Below are 21,165 nucleotides of genomic sequence, written 5' to 3'. Positions count from 1 at the left end.
CCACTCCCCCCCAGCGCTGGGCCCCCCCAAACCCCCAAAAATTCTGTTTTTCCTAAATAACTACCTGAACCGTGGCACCGAGGATGAAGAAATTTTTATGGTATGTTGGTCTACTAGACTTTTACGGAAAAATTTCGTTTGGTCCCCGGAGGCCACTTCCCCCCCCGCGCTGGGGCCCCCGTAAATTTTTCGTCAACGATACCAGGGACACCGAAACACCGGGGAACATGAAATTTGGTGGGCATGTAGCCCCACTAGACTTCTACGGAAAAATTTCGTTTGGTCCCCGGGGGCCACTCCCCCCCCCGCGCTGGGCCCCCCTTAACCCAAAAAAAATGCAGTTTTTCCTAAATAACTACCTGAACCGTGGCACCGAGGATGAAGAAATTTTTATGGTATGTTTGTCTACTAGACTTTTACGGAAAAATTTCGTTTGGTCCCCAGGGGCCACTCCCCCCCCCCGCGCTGGGGCCCGCGTAAATTTTTCGTCAACGATACCAGGGACACCGAAGCACCGGGGAACATGAAATTTGGTGGGCATGTAGCCCCACTAGACTTCTACGGAAAAATTTCGTTTGGTCCCCGGGGGCCACTCCCCCCCCGCGCTGGCCCCCCCCAAAACCAAAAAAATGCAGTTTTTCCTAAATAACTACCTGAACCGTGGCACCGAGGATGAAGAAATTTTTATGGTATGTTCGTCTACTAGACTTTTACGGAAAAATTTCGTTTGGTCCCCGGGGGCCACTCCCCCCCCCCGCGCTGGGGCCCCCGTAAATTTTTCGTCAACGATACCAGGGACACCGAAGCACCGGGGAACATGAAATTTGGTGGGCATGTAGCCCCACTAGACTTCTACGGAAAAATTTCGTTTGGTCCCCGGGGGCCACTCCCCCCCCGCGCTGGGCCCCCCCAAAACCAAAAAAATGCAGTTTTTCCTAAATAACTACCTGAACCGTGGCACCGAGGATGAAGAAATTTTTATGGTATGTTGGTCTACTAGACTTTTACGGAAAATTTTTGTTTGGTCCCCGGGGGCCACTTCCCCCCCCGCGCTGGGGCCCCCGTAAATTTTTCGTCAACGATACCAGGGACACCGAAGCACCGGGGAATATGAAATTTGGTGGGCATGTAGCCCCTCTACACTTCTACGGAAAAATTTCGTTTGGTCCCCGGGGGCCACTCCCCCCCCCGCGCCCCCCCAAACCCCAAAAAATGCAGTTTTTCCTAAATAACTACCTGAACCGTGGCACCGAGGATGAAGAAATTTTTATGGTATGTTGGTCTACTAGACTTTTATGGAAAAATTTCATTTGGTCCCCGGGGGCCACTTCCCCCCCCCTGCGCTGGGGCCCCCGTAAATTTTTCGTCAACGATACCAGGGACACCGAAACACCGGGGAACATGAAATTTAGTGAGCATGTAGCCCCACTAGACTTCTACGGAAAAATTTCGTTTGGTCCCCGGGGGCCACTCCCCCCCCCCCCCCCCCCGCGCTGGGCCCCCCCAAACCCAAAAAAATGCATTTGTTATTGCTTTGTAATTTGTAATTGTAAACATTTGTAGTTGTTATGGTATGTTGCTCTTAAGGGCCCACATCAACCTAGCCCATAATCACTCATTTGTGATTTGCGCCCCTCCCATAAAAAATGAAAATGCAATATTATTCTGCTTTAATCGCCCCTATCTTCAGTGGAGATGTTCAGAACTGCACCATATTTCATGTGTATGATTAACTTGACATCCTCTGGGGGTATCCTCTGCTAAGTTTTGTAGAATTTCATCCATGGGGGGGTATAAAATAAATTCATTTATGTGCACATTTAGTGACTGTACACTCATCGGCCTGTAGATGGTGCTGTTGAGCGAAGGGTTGCTGGTTTAGGATGATACTGTCACACACACACATGCAGGAATACAAACAAACGCAAGCATGCACACACACTGACATCCACATGCACAGACACACACACACAAACACACACGCGCACACATGTACGCACACATACATACACGCACAGACACACACACACACACACACACACACACACACACACAGACACACACATACACACACACACACACACACACAGACAGACATGCACATACTATTACTTTTTTTAGGTATATACATAAACACGCAATACAGCCTAATTACTCCACGTCATTTATTTTTGTGGAAAGCCAGTGCAGGCCTGAGCGGCGGTCATATTTTGTACCGCGATGCGGTACATCTAGTTAATCAGAATACTTACCAAAGTTTCTCCTGCTCCTAGCTCATGGACAGCTCATACTCACGCTCTCCGTCTCTGCAAGATTCGGAAGGGAATGATTCAGATTTCTCTTGGCACATCTACTAGAAGACTTACAACTGTCAGACAGGTTGCTCACGTCACATCTACGTCGTCAAGCTCAGTTTGAGTCTGCGCAGTACGCTCAGCCATCAGGAAGAGAGTGCTTCTAATTGACTTCACTTGTCTCCATTGAAGTCTATGGGGTCGCTGTGTCCATTTCTTTTATTGTCTATGGAAATATCTGAACTGGCTAGGTTTGTTGAGTGCCACGTTTGATTGCTTGTTAAATATGGTCAAAAGAAGGGTCCAAAAAGTTAAGAGTATCATCGCCCTTCACAAACAAGGAACAGGATGCAAAAAGATAGTGTAATGGATTTTTTCTAACCCTGACTATCTAGCGTCTGCAAATCGACACTTAATAAATAAATCTTATCGCGTCTACTGATAGACACCGAGCGTCTGCAAATCGACACTTAATAACCTTTATACTCTAGCTCTCTGCGTCTTCCGTCGACAACTGGCCGAGTCTCTTACCTTAACTTCTTTGCTGCACAGCATAAATAACTAAAGAGACAGACTTCAGTAAATGTCCCTCAGATGGTTTATTCAAACGGCTGGGAGTTCTCGAGCAATACTCAGAGAACCTCAACCCAACAGAAGAATACAACAGGCTTTATAGGATAAAGCCAGACACATCAAAATAGAATCATCATGACTAACATGTCAAGCTCTATCAATAAGATTTGGTTAAATTGTTTAAAGCAAGCCTTTACTTTTGGAAGTATACTTCGCAAGTTAAAGTTAAACGGTAACGGCCGGCATTTTGTCAGTCAAAAATAGCCGATCTCCGAATTCAACGTAACTAGGAGGAGAGTAAAGATGGAAAGCTCCTAAAGCTTAGTTCAATATAAATTCACGGATAATTTGATGTTTTCTCGTTAGTGAAAATCAATATTGACCTTGTATTTGAAAAAGGATCCTCATATAAGAAACAATACTAAAATTCAGAGTCAGTTCATTCGCATTTGGATATCGACTATTTTTGACTGTTAAAATGCTGGCGGACACAGCTACAGTGAGTTGATCAAATCTTTTTAGTAAACTCTGTGTACACAAACAATGTTCTCAATGCTCGAGTTCATGTGTAGAGCCCCTGGTGATACTTTGAGCAAAGTTTCATGTTGTATCGAGCCTCCTTAGTGTTTTAAAAATTGTGATTTTTGATGCTATCATAAAAGTGCCCCATTCACAAGGCATTTTAACCTAAAACGAAAATACGGTTAAACTTAAAAGTGGTGTTTCCATTGTAATTATGCTTTTAAATGAAAGTTTGCCTTGGGTAGATTAACAAAAAGAGCCTAGGTTGCATTCTGGCGAGAGTTACCCTTTAACAGTGGTTACACTACCTGGACGGGGTAGCTACAAACAGATTTCTGAGAAGGCAGGTTCAGAAAAACCCTAGAGTGACTGCAAAAGACCTGCAGCAAGACTTGGTGGCAACAGGCACTGAGGTTTCAGCTTTCAAGATGTACACCACTACTGACCCAAAAGCACAAGAAAAGTGCTCAAAATCATATAAATAAGCCACAGAAGTTATAGGATTCTGTTCTGTGGAGCGCTGAAAAAAAAACTGGAACTTTTCGGCCCTATGGATCAGCGGTATGTCTGGAGAAAGAAGAATGAAGCATATACTGAAAAGAACACTCTGACTACAGTTAAGCATTGTAAGCATTGCCCGTGCTCAATCGGCCCAATGGAGGCATCCGGTCAGCGGGGAAGGTCTCTGCGTGTTACTGTCTTTTCTCGTGGCAAAGTATTTTTGATTAAATGTAATACATTTTCTCATATGTATTTTCTCGTTATTTCATCTGACTCCATAAATGAAAAGGTTTTAATGATATCTGTGCATCATTAAATGTGAGCGAATGTTTGACTATTCTTTTTAACTCTTTACTGAAAATAATGCCAGAGTCCGTTAGAATAACGGACCATAGAAGGTATGCTTTCCGCGTGCTGGACATAATAAATGGTTACAATTTATTATGTCAGGTAAATATGTCATGCCAATTTCATAATCAGTTCAAAGATAATCAATACAAAACATCAAATGCTCTGGAATAAAGAGAAGAGATGCGAACCCGACATTAGGAAATACATGATGCTGAAGTCTTTAAGGTCCTTCAACATCATTGGCTGATCTGAGGTACAGAATCGTGCCGATCCTTCTCGTTGCATTTCTTTATATAGACAGACCAAGGCAGAAACCTCTTTTCAAATGTAAACATGAGTTCACAGTGGCAATTTACATAAATCACCGTCCCAGACTTACTGGAGGCAGAAGTTGATTTACATGGAACATTTGCTAACAATGGGAATTTACATTGAGTTTACACCTTTGAGAACAGGAGGCCGTTTGCCTGGAGACACACCCTCCTTTGTGTGCCAGTTATCTCTAAACTCTTAAAAACCTTATTACCTTTTATTTTACTTATTTGGGAATGAGACCTTTGTACCAGTTGCAATGAGACATTTCAAACGATACCAAAAGTGTAATACTGTATGATAATTATTCACATTATACCATATATATTTTGGGTGAATTCAGATAGGGATGGGTGAAGGGAAGAAATGTAGATTAGGATTGCTTAGGTGAGAGGTGCTAATTTCACAAGAGAGAGTTTAAATGTTAATTTCCAGAAAGGTCCTTTGTCTTCTCGAGGAGTGGTCGTTCCTCAACCAGTAAAATGTTACCTGAGAGATAGACAGAGAGAAAAGACAGAGCAAGAGTTACAACTAGGGCTGTATCGATTCCTCGATTAAAGTCGAGTACTCGATTCAAAAAAATCCTCGATTGCAATTTACGCGTGTCGAGTAACCGGCAAAATAACGGAAGTGGGGCATTCCACAGACGAGAATCCATGAACTGCATTATTGCACTGTTTTCTAAGGCTATGCGATATATTTAAAACCATTTACAATCATAATATAGCATAGTGCTATCGTGAAATCACAAAGGCTGTGATTCAGTTAAAGGGGAACTATGCAGTTTTTTAGCTTAATTTACCTTAACTGTACAGCTTCGGAGTCATTGGAATGGTTATATGACTTTTTTCGGGTTGAATGGTGGTCTTCTCGCACCCCCCTACCGCCTGTGAGCGGGAAAACCACCCTTGCAACTTTGGGCCGGCGGGATATCAGGTCTCACGAAGCAACGAATTGCTTTACGGCACTGCACACATACACTATCTAAACATTTATTTGCTAGCCTTCTGTGTATCATACATACCTCAGTGGACATGGCTCCGTGCATTCGCTGGCTTCTTTGAAAACAAATGCACATGACCAGAGGGAGAAGATGGGAGGGGGGAGAGTTGCTAAAGAGTTTTGACGACAGTGTTGTCAAATATCTATTCCGAAGCTGTAGGGGGAGCTCTATAGAGAAACCCGCGAGCAAAAAGCGAGAAAACAGCGAAGAAATTGCCAAAACATGCAGTTTTGTATAGTGCCGCTTTAAAAAATATATATGCGCTCTTTTCCCCCTTTAGTGTAACCAGGCCGTTGGCGCTCTCTGCGGGCATTTGTTTTAATACGTAATGTACATTTGTTTATATTAGCTTATATCATATATTTTACATGGTGTATTTTTACAGCGTTGTTCAATAAAACCCATTTGATTACTTTGATACTTTACCTGAATCAATAATTATTGCTTGTTATTATATATTTTGGAACACTTTACAATAAGGTTAATTAGTTAACATTAATGTATTAACCGAACAATGAACAATAGCTACATTTGTAACGGTATTTATTAATCTTTGTTAATGTTAGTTAATACAAATCCAGCAGTTCATTGTTTGTTCATGTTAGTCCACAGTACATTAATGTTAACAAATACAACCTTTGATTTTAATAATGTATTAGTAAATGTTGAAATTAATATAAACTAAGATATGCTGTAGAAGTATTGTTTATTCTTAGAATGTTAACTAATGAACCTTATTGTAAAGTGTTACCTATATTTGTATTTTAAGTCATTTTAAAGGCTGTTGTTCACTTGGATCTTTTTTTATTACCACAATTTCTTATCCGATTACTCAATTAATCGATGGAATAATCAGCAGAATACTCGATTACTAAAATAATCGATAGCTACAGCCCTATTTACAATCTTCTTTTATCATTTCCCTGACCATGTGACTTTAACCCAAACGTGAGACATTCAAACTGACCAATCAGATAATTCCAACTTCCCCCATTGAACTAAAGGTGTGACAATTCATAGACCCCCAAAGTACACACATCTTGGCCAATAGGCCTTGATCACTATCAGATCCAGCATGTAACCCCTCTGTGCCTTTTGGAACTCCAAATGGTCCTTGTGGTAGAAAAAGGGGGTGGAAAACAGTAAAGCAAATGGCTTTGTTCGTTTCAAATATCTTGGATTATTTTCAAACCTACAATTCTGCCCTTGGCACCGATGGCCACTAACATGGAGTCCAAAGGTGGCACAGTCCATAAAGACATGCTTTCTGTTGTGGGTAGGTCATCTTCAGACTTTTCATCCAGGCTTGTTGCAATCGCAGTTGGTCAGTCTTCAGTCATTGTTCTCCTTTTAGCCCTGAGGAGGCTCCATCAAATGGTGTTGCACCGTTCATACATATGCAAATCATCCAGCAAATACTTCACACCTCCACAAGAACAGGCACTGAATCTGGGAGCAAACGCTGTTTTTTTCGTGGTTAATGCCAATTCTGATTAACATTGTAGCCACATGGCAATTCTTTGGTATTACTGAAGCTATTTGGAAAATAGCAGAGTTTTCCACTAAGGAGGCAAACAAATTCAACATAGTCACACATGCAACTTGAAATTGCTATGCAGTTCCAGTAAAACAATTATTCCAGTTTACACAAGATACATATAGCATATATGCATAGCATCTTCAACCTTTTAACCTAAGTGTTTCATTTTTCATTTTTTGAAATAATGTTTCAGATTCATTAGAGCAAGTCACCTCCTCTAAGAAGTGAACATGGTTTTTAGTCCCATCACTGTTAAGCATTTTGGGAGACTTTTTAGCATTTAGCTTAGCTTTGAGATTTGCAATGATTTCCTTGTGATTTTTACACTTTTCAGTCAGGGCTAACTGCTCAGCTAGTAATTTATCTAGCTGTGTTTGAAGATCTTGAATCTTTGCCTCAAACTTTTGTCCCTCTGCATTTTTAGATTGCACTTCTTTACATTTAGCATCTACTTGAAGATAGACATGTTGTTAACTCACGTATACAACTTATGAAGTTTAAAGCCTCAATTATTTCACCATGTTTTGATTTCTTTTGATGTTTGCCAATTGTGTCCCACCATTGGAGCATTTCCTCATCTGGACATTTAATCCCAATGTACTCTTTCTTGAGTTTACACAAGGTAGGCTCAACTTTTTTGCTCCATAAAGCAAACAATACATCACTATTATCAGAATCTTTCCCTCCCATGCCCGAGGAGATCTGAATATTCACGGATTGTCTCTGGAGCTGCTTTGCATCCTCTGGCACTGGAAACCTGCAGTGTGTGGAAAGCAACATGGATTTATTGAAGTATCAGGAAATCCTAGGAGAAAACTTCAGTTTTCGTCCGGCCGTCAGTGAGGAAGCTGAAGCTTGGGAGTTATTGGACCGTCCAGCAGGACAATGATCCCAAGCTTACCTCAAATTCCGCCAAGGCTTGGTTGGAGAAGAAGTCCTGGAAGATTCTACAGTGGCCATCACAGTCACCTGACTTGAACCCCATAGAAAATCTCTGGTGGGATTTGTAGAAGGCGGTTGCAGCACACAAACCCTAGAATACTGAACTGGAGGCCATTGCTCATGAGGAATTGGTTAAGATTCCTCAGAAACGCTGCCAGAAGCTGGTGTCTAGTTATACATCTCATTTGCAGCAGGTCATAACAGCAAAAGGGTGTTCTACTAAATACTAAGTACTAAAGATGCTTGTCATGTTGAATAATTTTGAGACTGCAGAAGTCATTAAAAGTTGCATTTTCATTTGAATTTGGGGAAACCACTTGAAACATTTGTTGTGTTGAGCTATTTCAGTTACTTTCGTTTGATTTGTTCATTGGAAACAGCTGAGTCTGTACATTTTATATATGAAAAGAAAAAAAGAATATATATATATATATATATATATATATACACACACACACACACATTTGTTGTTTAGCTTATAAAAAGAGAACAGAATGTGCCTTCAGAGTACTAATTTACAATGAAGGCCTATAGCAGCTGAGCAGACAAGACTGTTGCGTCATACCAGTCTCATGTGGTGCTCAAAACCAATTCACACCTACTGCACAGACAGATAGTAAAAAATCTGGAATGTTTCTTAAAAAAAAAAAAAAAAAAAAAAAAAAAGTGTATTTCTCTGCTCCACAGCTCAGAGCTATGGGTGTAACTATAGGAACTGCAGCACAATCTCTAATATTGACTGCAGTTGAACCTGTGTGTGGTTTTTGTTCACACTGCACACGAATTCCGTGAATAGGTTTTCAAATCCAATCTTTAGGACTGTCTGCACTGTTACTTTCCAAATGATGAAATCCGAACAATTAGTTAGGACAGTGTAGTCAATATCTACATTGCCTGATTTAAGTAACACACAATACCAGGAAACTTTCTTTTCACAACACATTGCAGTGAATGTCTCAGATTACTGTGTGAGTAAAGAGCAAGTGAAAATTAGGGAATCTGATCACACTTCCAGACAATGTCATTACATACACTACTGTTCAAAAGTTTGGGGTCATTAAGATTTTTAATGTTTTTAAAAGAAGTCTCTTCTGCTCACCAAGGCTGCATTTATTTGATTACAAATACAAACAAAAACAGTAATATTGTGAAATATTATTCCATTTTAAAACAGCTTCTATGTGAATATACAGTAAAGTGTAATTTATTCCTGTGATCAAAGCTGAATTTTCAGCATCATTACTCTAGTCTTCAGTGTCACATGATCCTTCAGAAATCATTCTAATGTGATGATTTGATGCTCAAGAAACATTTATGATTATTATCAATGTTGAAAACAGTTATTTACATTTTTATTTCATGATGAAAGTTCAAAAGAACAGCATTTATCTGAAATGGAAAGCTTTTGTAACATTAAACACTACCGTTCAAAAGTTTGGGGTCAGTAATAATTTTAATTTTATTTTTGGGGGAAAGAAATAAAATAAATCAATACTTTTATTCATCAAGGATGAGTTAAACTGATCAAAAGTTACAGTAAAGACATTTATAATGTTAGAAAATATTCTATTTTAAATAAATGCTGTTCTTTTGAACTTTCTATTCATCAAAGAATTTTGAAAAAAAAATTGTGCACAACTGTTTTCAACATTGGAAATAATAATGAATGTTTCTTGAGCATCAAATCATCATATTAGAATGATTTCTGAAGGATCATGTGACACTGAAGACTGCAGTAACGATGTTGAAAATTCAGCTTTGATCACAGGAATAAATTACAGTTTAAAATATATTAAAATAGAAAACAGTAATTTTAAATTGTCATAATATTTCACAATATTACTGTTTTTTTTATTGTTTTTTATCAAATAAATGCAGCCTTGGTGAGCAGAAGATACTTCTTTTAAAAACATTTAAAAAATCTTACTGACCCCAAACTTTTGAACGGTAGTGTATGTTACAAACTGCTCTGAGACAAGAAGGTTGAGATCCAAATGCATCTTTTAATAATGGGGCAATCCAGACACGTAATCCTATGTACAGGCAACAGGTCAAAACACAGATAGGCAGTCCAAACAAACAAAACACACAAGGATGGGAACAAGGCAAACAGGTCATTCAAAAGCAGGCAGAGAGTCCAAAAACCGAAATACATGGAGTTAAAAAATGAGATTGTTTTTGCTGTTAACAAGACAGATGAGTCTACTATGTCAAAAATTGTGTTTCAGCTGCACATGTCAACAGGAGAGAACACGGATAGAGGTAAGAACTTTAATAGCACTATTTTGTTCAAAAGTGCACCTGCCTGTCCTTGAATGTGTTATCAAAGTTATCAAAGGGCTTTGGTACTGGTTTTTGTACATTAAAGCGACTATAGTGTGAATGTTGACTGAGGTGTTTGTGTTTTGATTAAAAGTGCTGCTGATTCAAATAAAAGGGGCAACAGAAATGAACAGAAAGCTTTTCTCCACAGAATTTCAAAGAGAAAAAACTAAATTACAGGATGACAGAGCACAAAGTAAGACAACATAAAAGCCCTAATTTTGGATCACAGAAGCATCTGAAGGCATCACTGATAGCTCAGGTACGTTTCTTAATGATTATAAAATGCATGCTTGGCAGTCAGTAAATGTAAAAGCTTGGCTATTAATTACACAACCTCAAAGAATTTGTGATTCTTTACCATGCTTTATTTAATTATATATGTGTTTATACCATTCTCTTGTACAAAAAAACAGAAATGGTTACTTTGGAAACAAGCAGGTACAGAACAAGTATGAATGCAAAGACTACTGGTGGAATACAGAGATGAAGGACTGAGAAATGTCATCATACTGAATGTGAAGTAATTGAGACATATATGAAACCTGTGATTAATATGGCTATATATGTCCTCCTCAAAGATGGAGTTGACAAATCACTTTAAAATGATTGCGAGCATGGGCATAAGTTGACATTTGAGCTAGTGGGGCCAGACCGAGCCATGCAGTCGCCATTTGGTCAGTCACCATTTTAATCACATTTTAGCTTTTCTTTAACAGACATTTGTTAAAAACAAGTTTGGATGTGGTATTAGTGACGTCAGATGGGCAAATATAAGGTGAGTTCACGCAATGTCGGAATGACTGTAATTACGAGATCCTGAAAAATAATTCGTAATTAGCCCTACAACTTATAAACGCAAGTTTTCTGAAAGCTCCAACTTGGACAGCGAGACTTTTGTACCTGACCGCTGCAGATTCGTTTTGCCATTGATTCCGTTATTGCCGTTTAAGGGCATAATTCCGAGGATGTGAATGTCTCCGACAGAACGTCACAGGTTGGCATCTTGTAATTATGGTAATTAGAACATGCTGCGAATGCAGCAGTATTTGCATATGACGGACTGAGCAAGACATCAACAAATTGATTTACATTATCACACCATAGGCCCCGCCCACTGGCATTCAGTCGCTTAAAAGACCTGTCTACATCAGATTAGACCGTCGTATCAAAAGCAAATAGAACCCATTATAATCACTGATGCTGTCTACACTGAATTCAGTATACAGATGCCCATTCAATTTATGACATACTCCACGTGCTTGATCGAGTTATTGTGATCAATTTTTCCATTGCAATTGCATTAGCCAATCATAAAAGTGGCTGTTTTACTGACAAGCCTTGGGAGACACCCCTAAAGCAGATCATTTCAGACAAAGGGCCAGAATTTGGTTAATAAAAAAATTTTAAAAATAATTTGCTGAAAAAAAACCTGTTGTACACAATCTACTATATGGCTTCTGTTGTCTGAATGATAGTTTGTAATTTTTTAGCAAGTAAATGCCTTTAAGTATCACTCTAGAAATGCCCACCTTCAGGTTGTGGTACGTGTCTTTTTGCTGTGAAATCTTTAGTGATTTTTATAAATTAAACATTATGTATAATAAATTATATATTTTCAGTAATATTTGAAGGTGAACACTTGCTGAACTGAAGCATCTTATAGTAGGTTTACTTGATTTTCCTTTTTTTTATCATGTTAAAATGGTAGTATTAAATATGATACATTTTGAGGAACATTTATTTGTACGTTTCATAATCATAATTTTATTGCATTGCATTATACACTCACCGGCCGCTTAATTATCTAAATCATCCATCCATCCATTTTCCAAAACGCTGGTACAGCGACTGCCTAAAATCATACAGGTATAAATTCCTTTTTCATTTATTATTAAATCGTTTAATTAAGGTTTATAAATAGTTTCCATGACAGAGATCAAGATATTTTCTTTACTTCTGGAGCTGCCAAATTATTTGCAAATGACTATTAAGCAGCAAGCACAAACTATGCATAAGCGTCAACCCTTCCGGCACACTCAGTGTCCGAATTCACTCACTCGATTTCATTCATTCTCTCAAGAGAACTATATTAGCCGACTAATGTAGAGAATAGTGAATGAGGGCAATAGGGGTAATTTTGGACACAGCCATGGTAAAGAAGATCTGCTGAAGTTCAAACTGAGCATCAGAATGGAGAAGAAAGGTGATTTAAGTGACTTTGAACATGGCATGGTTGTTGGTGCCAGACAGACTGGTATTTCAGAAACTGCTGATCTACTGGGATTTTCACACACAACCATATCAAGTGAATGGTCTGAAAAAGAGAAAATATCCAGTGAGCGGCAGTTCTTTGGGCGAAAATGCCTTGTTGATGCCAGAGGTCAGAGGAGAATGGCCAGACTGGTTCAAGCTGGTAGAAAAACAACAGTAACTCAAATAAACCACTCATTACAAACGGAGCGTCTCTGAACGCACAACACTCAAACCTTATGACGACATAAGGGGAAGATTTCTAGATTCGCCCGTCTGAGCTTTCATTTTCTCAAAAATACCCAGGGCTTGGTTTACACCCATCAAAACGTCTAGCCACTGGGGGACCATAAGCAGGCTAGGGAAACTCATATTAAGGTTAAAAAACCTCATAAAGTGAAATTTTCATGCAATGGGACCTTTAACACCGCAGTATTGTTGCTGACCACGTCCATCACTTTATGAAAATAGTGTACCATCTACTGATGGCTACTTCGAGCAGGAGAACGTGTCATGCCACAAAGCTCAAATCATCTCAAACTGGTTTCTTGAACATGACAATGAGTTCACTAGACTCAAATGTCCTCCACAGTCACAAGATCTCAATCCAATAGAGCACCTTTGGGATGCGGTGGAACGGAGATTCACATCATGGATGTGCAGCCGACAAATCTGCAGCAACTGAGTGATGCTATCATGTCAATATGGACCAAAATCTCTGAGGAATGTTTCCAACATCTTGTCGAATCTACAGTATGCCATGAAGAATTAAGGAAGTTCTGAAGGCAGAAGTGGGTCCAACCTGGTACAAGGTGTTCCTAATAAAGTGGCCGGTGAGTGTACTGTATGTTTTGCCCCCCACAATAAAAACTACAAAGCTTTGATCATAAAACTAAGCATTACATATCATCTTAAGACATTGTGAGATATGAAATGACGACGAATTAAGACGAATTAAGTAAGTCTGTTATATTTTTATAAAGATCTCATTGATTTACATTACAAGCTATCAGAATTTCATCTTACTTTTTGGTCATATAAATATCAGCAACTGCACCAAATTGCATATATTTGCTCAGTTTGGGCCTCTGAGTTTTTTTTTGTTTTTTTTCTCGAGTATGAGCTCCATACTCATATCATAATATATGAGCCATAAAAGCCTGATGTATCAAATATGATGCTCAATAAAAACACATATGCAATAATTTTTTATAATTTTTATTTTCTAAAGTTCCAAGAAATGGTTCCTTTAAAAAATATGTATATATTATTACTATTATCAGGCTTTTTAGGGTTAAATTAAATGACAATATACACACACCCCACAGCCTCCCCCAAGCTCCATCCATGACTGAGGGTCATTTATTAAACCTACCCAAGCAATTCTTCAGCAGAAATAATGCATGGATGACCTTTCTCTGTGGGTCAATACTTTGAGCATAACAAGGGTCTATGAAGAAATGTGACAATGAGTATTGTTTCAATTGAGCACTCAGCATATGGGCTATGATGCTTTATCTTCATTCTGTGCCAACCACAGTGTTTCCGTCATTTCATTAAGAGTAGTGGAGACTTATCTGTGAGTGTTGGACACTAGAGACAAAGATGGATTAATGCACAGGCCTGCCGGGCATCTGCCCAGAGCTCCAAACCAGCAGGGGGCCTCGATGAGCTGCAGAAATAGTTCATTTTTGCTAGACCTGTAGAGTATTTCTGGAATGATTTTTGTTTCATTCCAATAACAGAGCAATCTTTTACATAGTTGATGTATTACAGCTTATGTCAGAAATTAAACGGCCATAACAATACCTGGATTCAGCTCCGTTGGCTTCCTCAGCACTTGCAGTGATATGAACAGTAATGATGGCCTCGGTTTTATTATATCAACTTGAGCCCGAGTCCTCATCTTTTGAAAGTGCATTCAAAGTGAATTTGCTTTTCCAGCGCAGAAAACAGCGTCTTCTCAACATGTTGATAACGCAAACCAAGCTCTTTCAGGCTTCAGCTACAACAGTGTTTGAGGGTCAATGCAGATGTTCGCAAGCAGCCAATGAAGACCAGAGTCTGGCATTATGCAAATTTGTTACAAACCTACATACAATTGTGCAGAAAGTAAGACTCGAGTTACTGAGGGCTCATTTCAGGCAGTTCAGAAATCACTTCTTTCTTTTGTGAGATGATAACTCCATTTATCGTGCACTTTGATCTTTGAAACTTTGCAGACCTTTCACATCAACAAACAGCTATATTACACAAAAGGTAATATCTGTTACGAACTGCTCCAAGACACAAAGGTTGAGATCCAAATGCAGCTTTATTTGAGTAGTCCAGAATCGTAATCTAAACACAGGCAAAGGGTTAAGCACAGGAAGGCAGTCCAAACAAACAAACAAACAAACAAGCAAACAAACAAACAGGCAGGGGTCAAAGGCAAAAAGGAATCCAAGAAACAGGCAAAAATCCAACCAAGAGACAATGAAACCAGGGAGAATGCTCAGAGATGCAGTGTAAACAGCTAACAAAACCTTGCAGTGAATGACAGAGTCCAGGGTGGAGTGCCCTCTGGTGGCTATCAAGGGCAGTCCAGCTGTTAATCATGACATAGGAGCCTAAGGAGCGGCTTCCAGATGCTCCTAACCTGATCAGAGAAATCCAGGAGGGAGGCGGAGTGGAGACGGACCAGGGGTCGTTATAGGAGGGCCAGGGCAGTGGAACAGAAGAGGGTCTGGAGACTGAGGTAGAGCAGACAGCCAGGGCGGAGCAGGCTGTGCAGGCGCAGAGGCGCAGAGGCGGCCATCTCGTCCGGAGACACAGACGTAGAGTTGGCCGTCTCGTCCGAAGACACAGACGTAGAGTTAGCCGTCTCGTCCGAAGACACAGACGTAGAGTTGGCCGTCTCGTCCGAAGACACAGGCGTTGAGGCGGTCGTCTCGCCTGAAAACACAGGCGTAGAGGCAGGCTTCTCGTCCGAAGGCATAGAGGTGGCAATCCAGAATCGTAATCTAAACACAGGCAAAGGGTCAAGCACAGGAAGGCAGTCCAAACAAACAAACAAACAAACAAACAAACAAACAGGCAGGCAGGCAGGCAGGGGTCAAAGGCAAAAAGGGAATCTAAGAAACAGGACAAGAGACAATGTAACCAGGGACAAATCAGAGATGCAGTGTAAAAAGTTAACAAAACCATGCAGAATGATAGAGTGAACCAGGCTTATTATATACACAGAGTTAACAAGGCTATGAGGAACAGCTGATGACAATCATGGTTGATTAGTCCGGGCAGTGGGTTATGGGTAATGTAGTCCGAGATGGTGTGGCAATAGTCCGGGGTGGAGTGCCCTCTGGTGGCTATCAAGGGCACTCCAACTGTTAATCGTGACAATATCTAAAAAATAAATTTAAAAAAAGCATAATAAGGGTACTTTAATGTTATAATTAATACCTGACTACAGAGTGCTATAAGAAGCAAAGTAGCTAAATAGTAGAGGAACTGATTCATCAAGAGTGATAGCAAATCATTCCTCGTCTTTAGTGGTTTCTTTAGTGCTTTCCACAATTGATTAATACTGCCTGATTGGCTTAAAAGAGTGGCCTGTTAATAAACATTTGGCTAGGAACTACCACTGAATGAGATCATAGCTTTATTTCAGAAGTTTGTGAGCTGCCTCGCTGCCTACATAGGCAGCTGCCTTTTAAGGAAACTTAATGAAATCTCATTATTCTTCAGTTAAGCTGTTAATATCCTCAAAATTTGCTTGATAACACTGCATGGACATATACAATGATGAAACTTTAGTTTAGGCTCGAATTCTCACTATTACCTATAGTTATTAGCATGCATATTACTAGGAAATTGGCTGTTTATTGGTACTTATAAAGCACATATTAATGCCTTAGTCTGCATGACCATACATCGCTTAAAGGGGTGGTATAATGCCCTTTTCACAATATGTAAAATAAGTCTTTGTCCCCAGAATGTGTATGTGAAGTTTTAGCTCAAATACCCCACAGATATTTTTATACAGCATGTTAAAATTGTCCATTTTTGAGGGTGAGCAAAAATGCACCGTTTTGTGTCTGTTCCTTTAAATGCAAATGAGCTGCTGCTTCCGGCACAGAGGGCCGAGCTTCAACAGGTTGCACTCACACAGACATGCACTGAAAATTTCAAAAACTTTTAGCCTTTTATGTTCAAACCGAATTCAGACAATGATGGAGCGACTCAAGAAGAGGTGAGAACAAGAATGCAACAGGACGTTTCTGAATGGTTATGTAGTTATGTAATTTATGTAGTTTATGTGTAGTCTGTAATCTATAAATCGTGTTCAGGGGGTGGGGTTTATGTAAATTTTAGGGTTGGTGATGTCACTAACCCTGGAGGAATGTCTTGTAGTCCCTACCAGCCGTTTGTTGTAGTCCTTAAAAAGTGATCTCTTTAAAAGCAAATATCTCCCTTTGCTTTGAAATTTGAGCGTTTTAACTTTGCAGATGTTGTTTATGCTCAACCAGCAACATTACACACTAAATAAAGTTTTTAAAAAAAGTGAAATCATAATCAACCACCCAATACCTAAACTTAACAACAACCTTACTAACTACTAAGAAGCAGTAATTAGGACTTTAATGAGGCAACAGACATAGTTTATAGTTAGTTAATAGCAGTGTTGGGCAGTAACGCGTTACTAGTAACGCGTTACTGTAACTCAGTTACTTTTGACAGTAACTAATACTGTAACGCATTACTTTTTTTAAAAAAATAACTCCGTTACCGCTACCATATGGTGCGTTGTCCGTTACTTTTTCAAATTAATTATGTGCGAGAGCAAGGCGAACAAAAGCGAGGCGAACGCCGCGAGCGCCCTTGAAAGTGCGCGAGAGAGACCGTTGGAGAGCGCGCTCGGAAATGCGCGAGAGAGACCGATGTGTTGGAGAGCGCGCTCGGAAGTGCGCGAGAGAGACCGAATGTGTTCGAGCATAATATAGTTTGTTTATAAATAAATTACACACTTCAGCATTTGAATAATATCTGTAGCATATTGGTATCATCTGCCACGTTTTAATTAGTTTACATATGAAACAAAACTCCAAAATAACCTGAAGAGAACGTTCCCAGAACACATCTGACCGGTTGTGAACACGTGCGGCAAACACGACTAGAATTTGGCTTAAATAACCTCTGATGGTGACGTTCTCTGTAGGTTATAGAAATAAACCCCCCCAAAATTATATTTTATTATTATTGTTTATTTTGGTACATTGTTCAGTATTATATTGAGAGCACATTTTGTTAAACTGCTTACTTTCGTGAGGAAGAAAATACTTCAAGTAGGCTATACAGTATGTCTAGTTGTAAAGGTGTGTGAGTTTTATCATTTTAATTTGCACTACAAAGAGTGTATGTGTATGTATATTTTTGTATTACTGTTTATTTATTTTTGGTACATTTCTTAAGAAGCATCATTTATTTTTAGACTTATTTCTTGGCCAGTTGTTGACTGTGCAATAAATATTAAAAGTTCTAAACCTTCTATTGTTTTGTTGTTCCTCTATAGTAAAGATAACATTTTAATATTTAAGGTAATAGGTGTCTCTCACAATGTCCCACACCAAATTAACATTAAAATAGTGTGAATTAGTGTACAATATTTTATAATAATAATTTATTCTATTTAGTGTCCATTTAATTCATTTAACTTTTTTTTTAAGAAACGCAATAGTTACTTTCCCTGGTAATTAGTTACTTTTGTAATGATGTAACTCAGTTACTAACTCAGTTACGTTTTGTGAGAAGTAACTAGTAACTATAACTAATTACATTTTTAAAGTAACTTGCCCAACACTGGTTAATAGTGAGAATTAGACCCTAAACTAAAATGTGACCAATACAACTATGAGATATTCTTACTGGAATTCTTTAACTCTATATTATAATCGTGAGATTTAACTGATGGCATTGGTTATGTAGTCACAAGTAGCCCTGTTGGGAGCACGTCGGTCTAATTAAGCTTGCATTCATGAATTATTTTAATAAATAGTGGGATTTTAGAAAATAGCAGGAGAGCTGTGGTCATTTGTCAGAATTGGATTAATGGCTGGCCCTGGATGGTGAGAGATGAGTAGACGCTCTTTAATTTATTTGCTAAACATGCTTGGCACCTTCTCCACTCAGTTCACATTTATAGAGGCTGATGCTGACTGAAATGGATGCGCTTCATTTCTGTTGTACTGCTGAGCCAGCTGTATTGTTCCACCAATTAGAGATGACTCATCTGTGCCTACAAGTCAGGAAAACTCCAGAAACGGAACAATAATGACACTTAGTCAAATGTGAGGCATGCCATGTTCAAAGGTTGAACAGGACTGAAAGCAAACAGGAATCAAATTAGGAATCAGTGCTCAACATTAATACTTGCCTGGGACAAGTGAAAGAGAATTTTACTTGCCTGACCGAACAAGTAGCATTATTAAAATGTCAGTAATAAAAAATAACTAGGGAAGCACCAAAACTTCGGCCACCGAAAAAAAAATTGGGTGAGACTTATAGGCTATTACATTCAGTGTAAACAGCGACTGACAAATGATAATGTACTGACATTAACAAGGTCGCGCCAGTTGAGGCTCACACAGCCTGTCTCTGGGGAAGAAAAATCTATACAAATTAGTACAACAACACACACAGAGAAACATACTGCTGTAAAACATACAAAAATATCCAATGAGGCCGGTAAAACCTGTCACTCGCATGAGGTCACAGCAATAGCAAAAGCCAACGATCCAACCACCCAATCAATTCCAAATGGACAAAATCAAGGCCTGCCCCACTTCTTTTTTTCGAGAAGCTGCTTCTCTCAGATATACACAGATATCACAACTTCAGTTTCATGACAACTTTGAGCAATATCACACAACCAAGAGTGCTGTTTTCCCGAATATCAGCATAATTGTAAATGTGACATTTATTTTATACAACAGTTCAATAAACAAGTAGTTAATATTAAGTTACATTTTAGACACAATATTTTAGTTTTTGCAGTGGTAAATTTGTAGTGTAAATGCAGTGATGCCCTTGCCTTTCATAAAGGTAAATCAATGCCCTGGAAATCCATTTTAGGTGGCAGATATCACAAATATGCTGATTTAAGTAAGAGTTGATAGAACACCGATGAGGATATTGCTTCAGAATAAATTACAAATTATAAGTTAAACCTTTTTCTCTCTTTCTTTTTGGAAAAGTATTTTTTTTACTTGGACAAGTGAATGACTGATTTACTGACTGACTGTCAAGCACATAAGGAGGCTTAATGTTGAGCCTTGTGAAATTAAAATCAAGTACTGCGCACCGCTCTGAAAATTTCATAGCAGATTATACAAGTAATATACACATAAGAGACACATCCCTTCTATTTGGAATATGAAAAGCAATCTTCTTTTTTTTCATTTTTTTTTTTCCTGAAACACAAATAACAAAACATGGTGACAGCCAAAAAGAAAGAATGAATCAGCATCTTCTCTAATGCCAAAATCTAAAGTCTAGGGATGGTGAGGCTGGAATTATTAACCTATACATTTGATTACCATATTGTCATATTATATTAATATTTGTACATATATTATATAGTTACATAATAATACATCATATAATACATCAATAATACATTAATTCAATATTATATTTTATTTTATTTTTACTTTATATTATTAATTGTAATTAATTAGAAAAGCAAAAATATAGGTATTGAATAAAATTATATGAATATACTATTGTCACAAGTTTCCTCAGGTTTTTTTTTTTTTTTTTTTGCACCGTTTAATCATTCAGTTCGGGTGTGTGTGTTTAATCATCATTGTTTTCAGTTGTATAGATCTGTTGTAAGCTGCTCTCTTTGTGTGGATTATTACCTGTTGATTTATTAAAGATGTTTCCCTTCATAATCGTGGTTGTGTGTGTTCTACAACACAGCGTTGTGACAACTATATATGCGCACACACACACAAAGTATTTTAATTATATTGTTTTTGTTTTATCTAAAACATCTTATTAATTACAATAGAAAAAAAGTATGCATATGTGATTATATCAGGGATAGTTCACCTGAAAATGTATATTCTGTCATCATTTACTCAAATTCCAAACCTGACATTCTTCTGTGGAACATAAAATATATTTTCACAAATGTCTGTTTTAGTTTGGAATGACATTTGGGTGAGTAAATAATGACAGAATTTTCATATTCTGGATCTCTTAAACCCCGCACTGCAGTCTGTATCACCTAGATTTTGTTTTATTTAGTGTTGTTTTGCTATCACCTAACAGTTACCACAGTCCACACAACTCGAAAAAGGCAACTATCAGTGCAGTTCTCTGAGTCTTCAACTGAACAACAAGTTCACACACATTAAATATGCAAATTATCACTTTCGGATTATATTTACCCAAAAGTCATGAACTCATTCAGAGGTTTACCTTTACTGAGTACCAGAGCTTGGCAGTAAACAGCCTGCTCAGGCATTTTGTCACGGTGAATTATTTGAAAGTATATTCTTTTGGAAACT

At 38.5% G+C, this 21,165-nt stretch overlaps 1 long non-coding RNA gene across 1 annotated transcript in view; it reads left to right on the top strand.

Moving 5' to 3' along the window:
- The first annotated feature begins 10,177 nt into the window (after positions 1 to 10,177).
- Positions 10,178 to 21,165, top strand: part of LOC307158597 — a 30,360-nt gene continuing 19,372 nt past the window's right edge. The window contains exons 1-2 of the long non-coding RNA XR_013821252.1: positions 10,178 to 10,300; positions 10,512 to 10,622. This is a non-coding gene — a long non-coding RNA (uncharacterized lncRNA). The remainder of the gene's footprint in view (positions 10,301 to 10,511; positions 10,623 to 21,165) is intronic.

This window comes from Squalius cephalus (genome assembly GCF_949319135.1).
Source record: "Squalius cephalus genome assembly, chromosome: 5".
Lineage (NCBI taxonomy): Eukaryota > Metazoa > Chordata > Actinopteri > Cypriniformes > Leuciscidae > Squalius > Squalius cephalus.
Note: the sequence above shows the minus strand (reverse complement) of the source record. Positions and strands in the feature narration are given on the sequence as shown.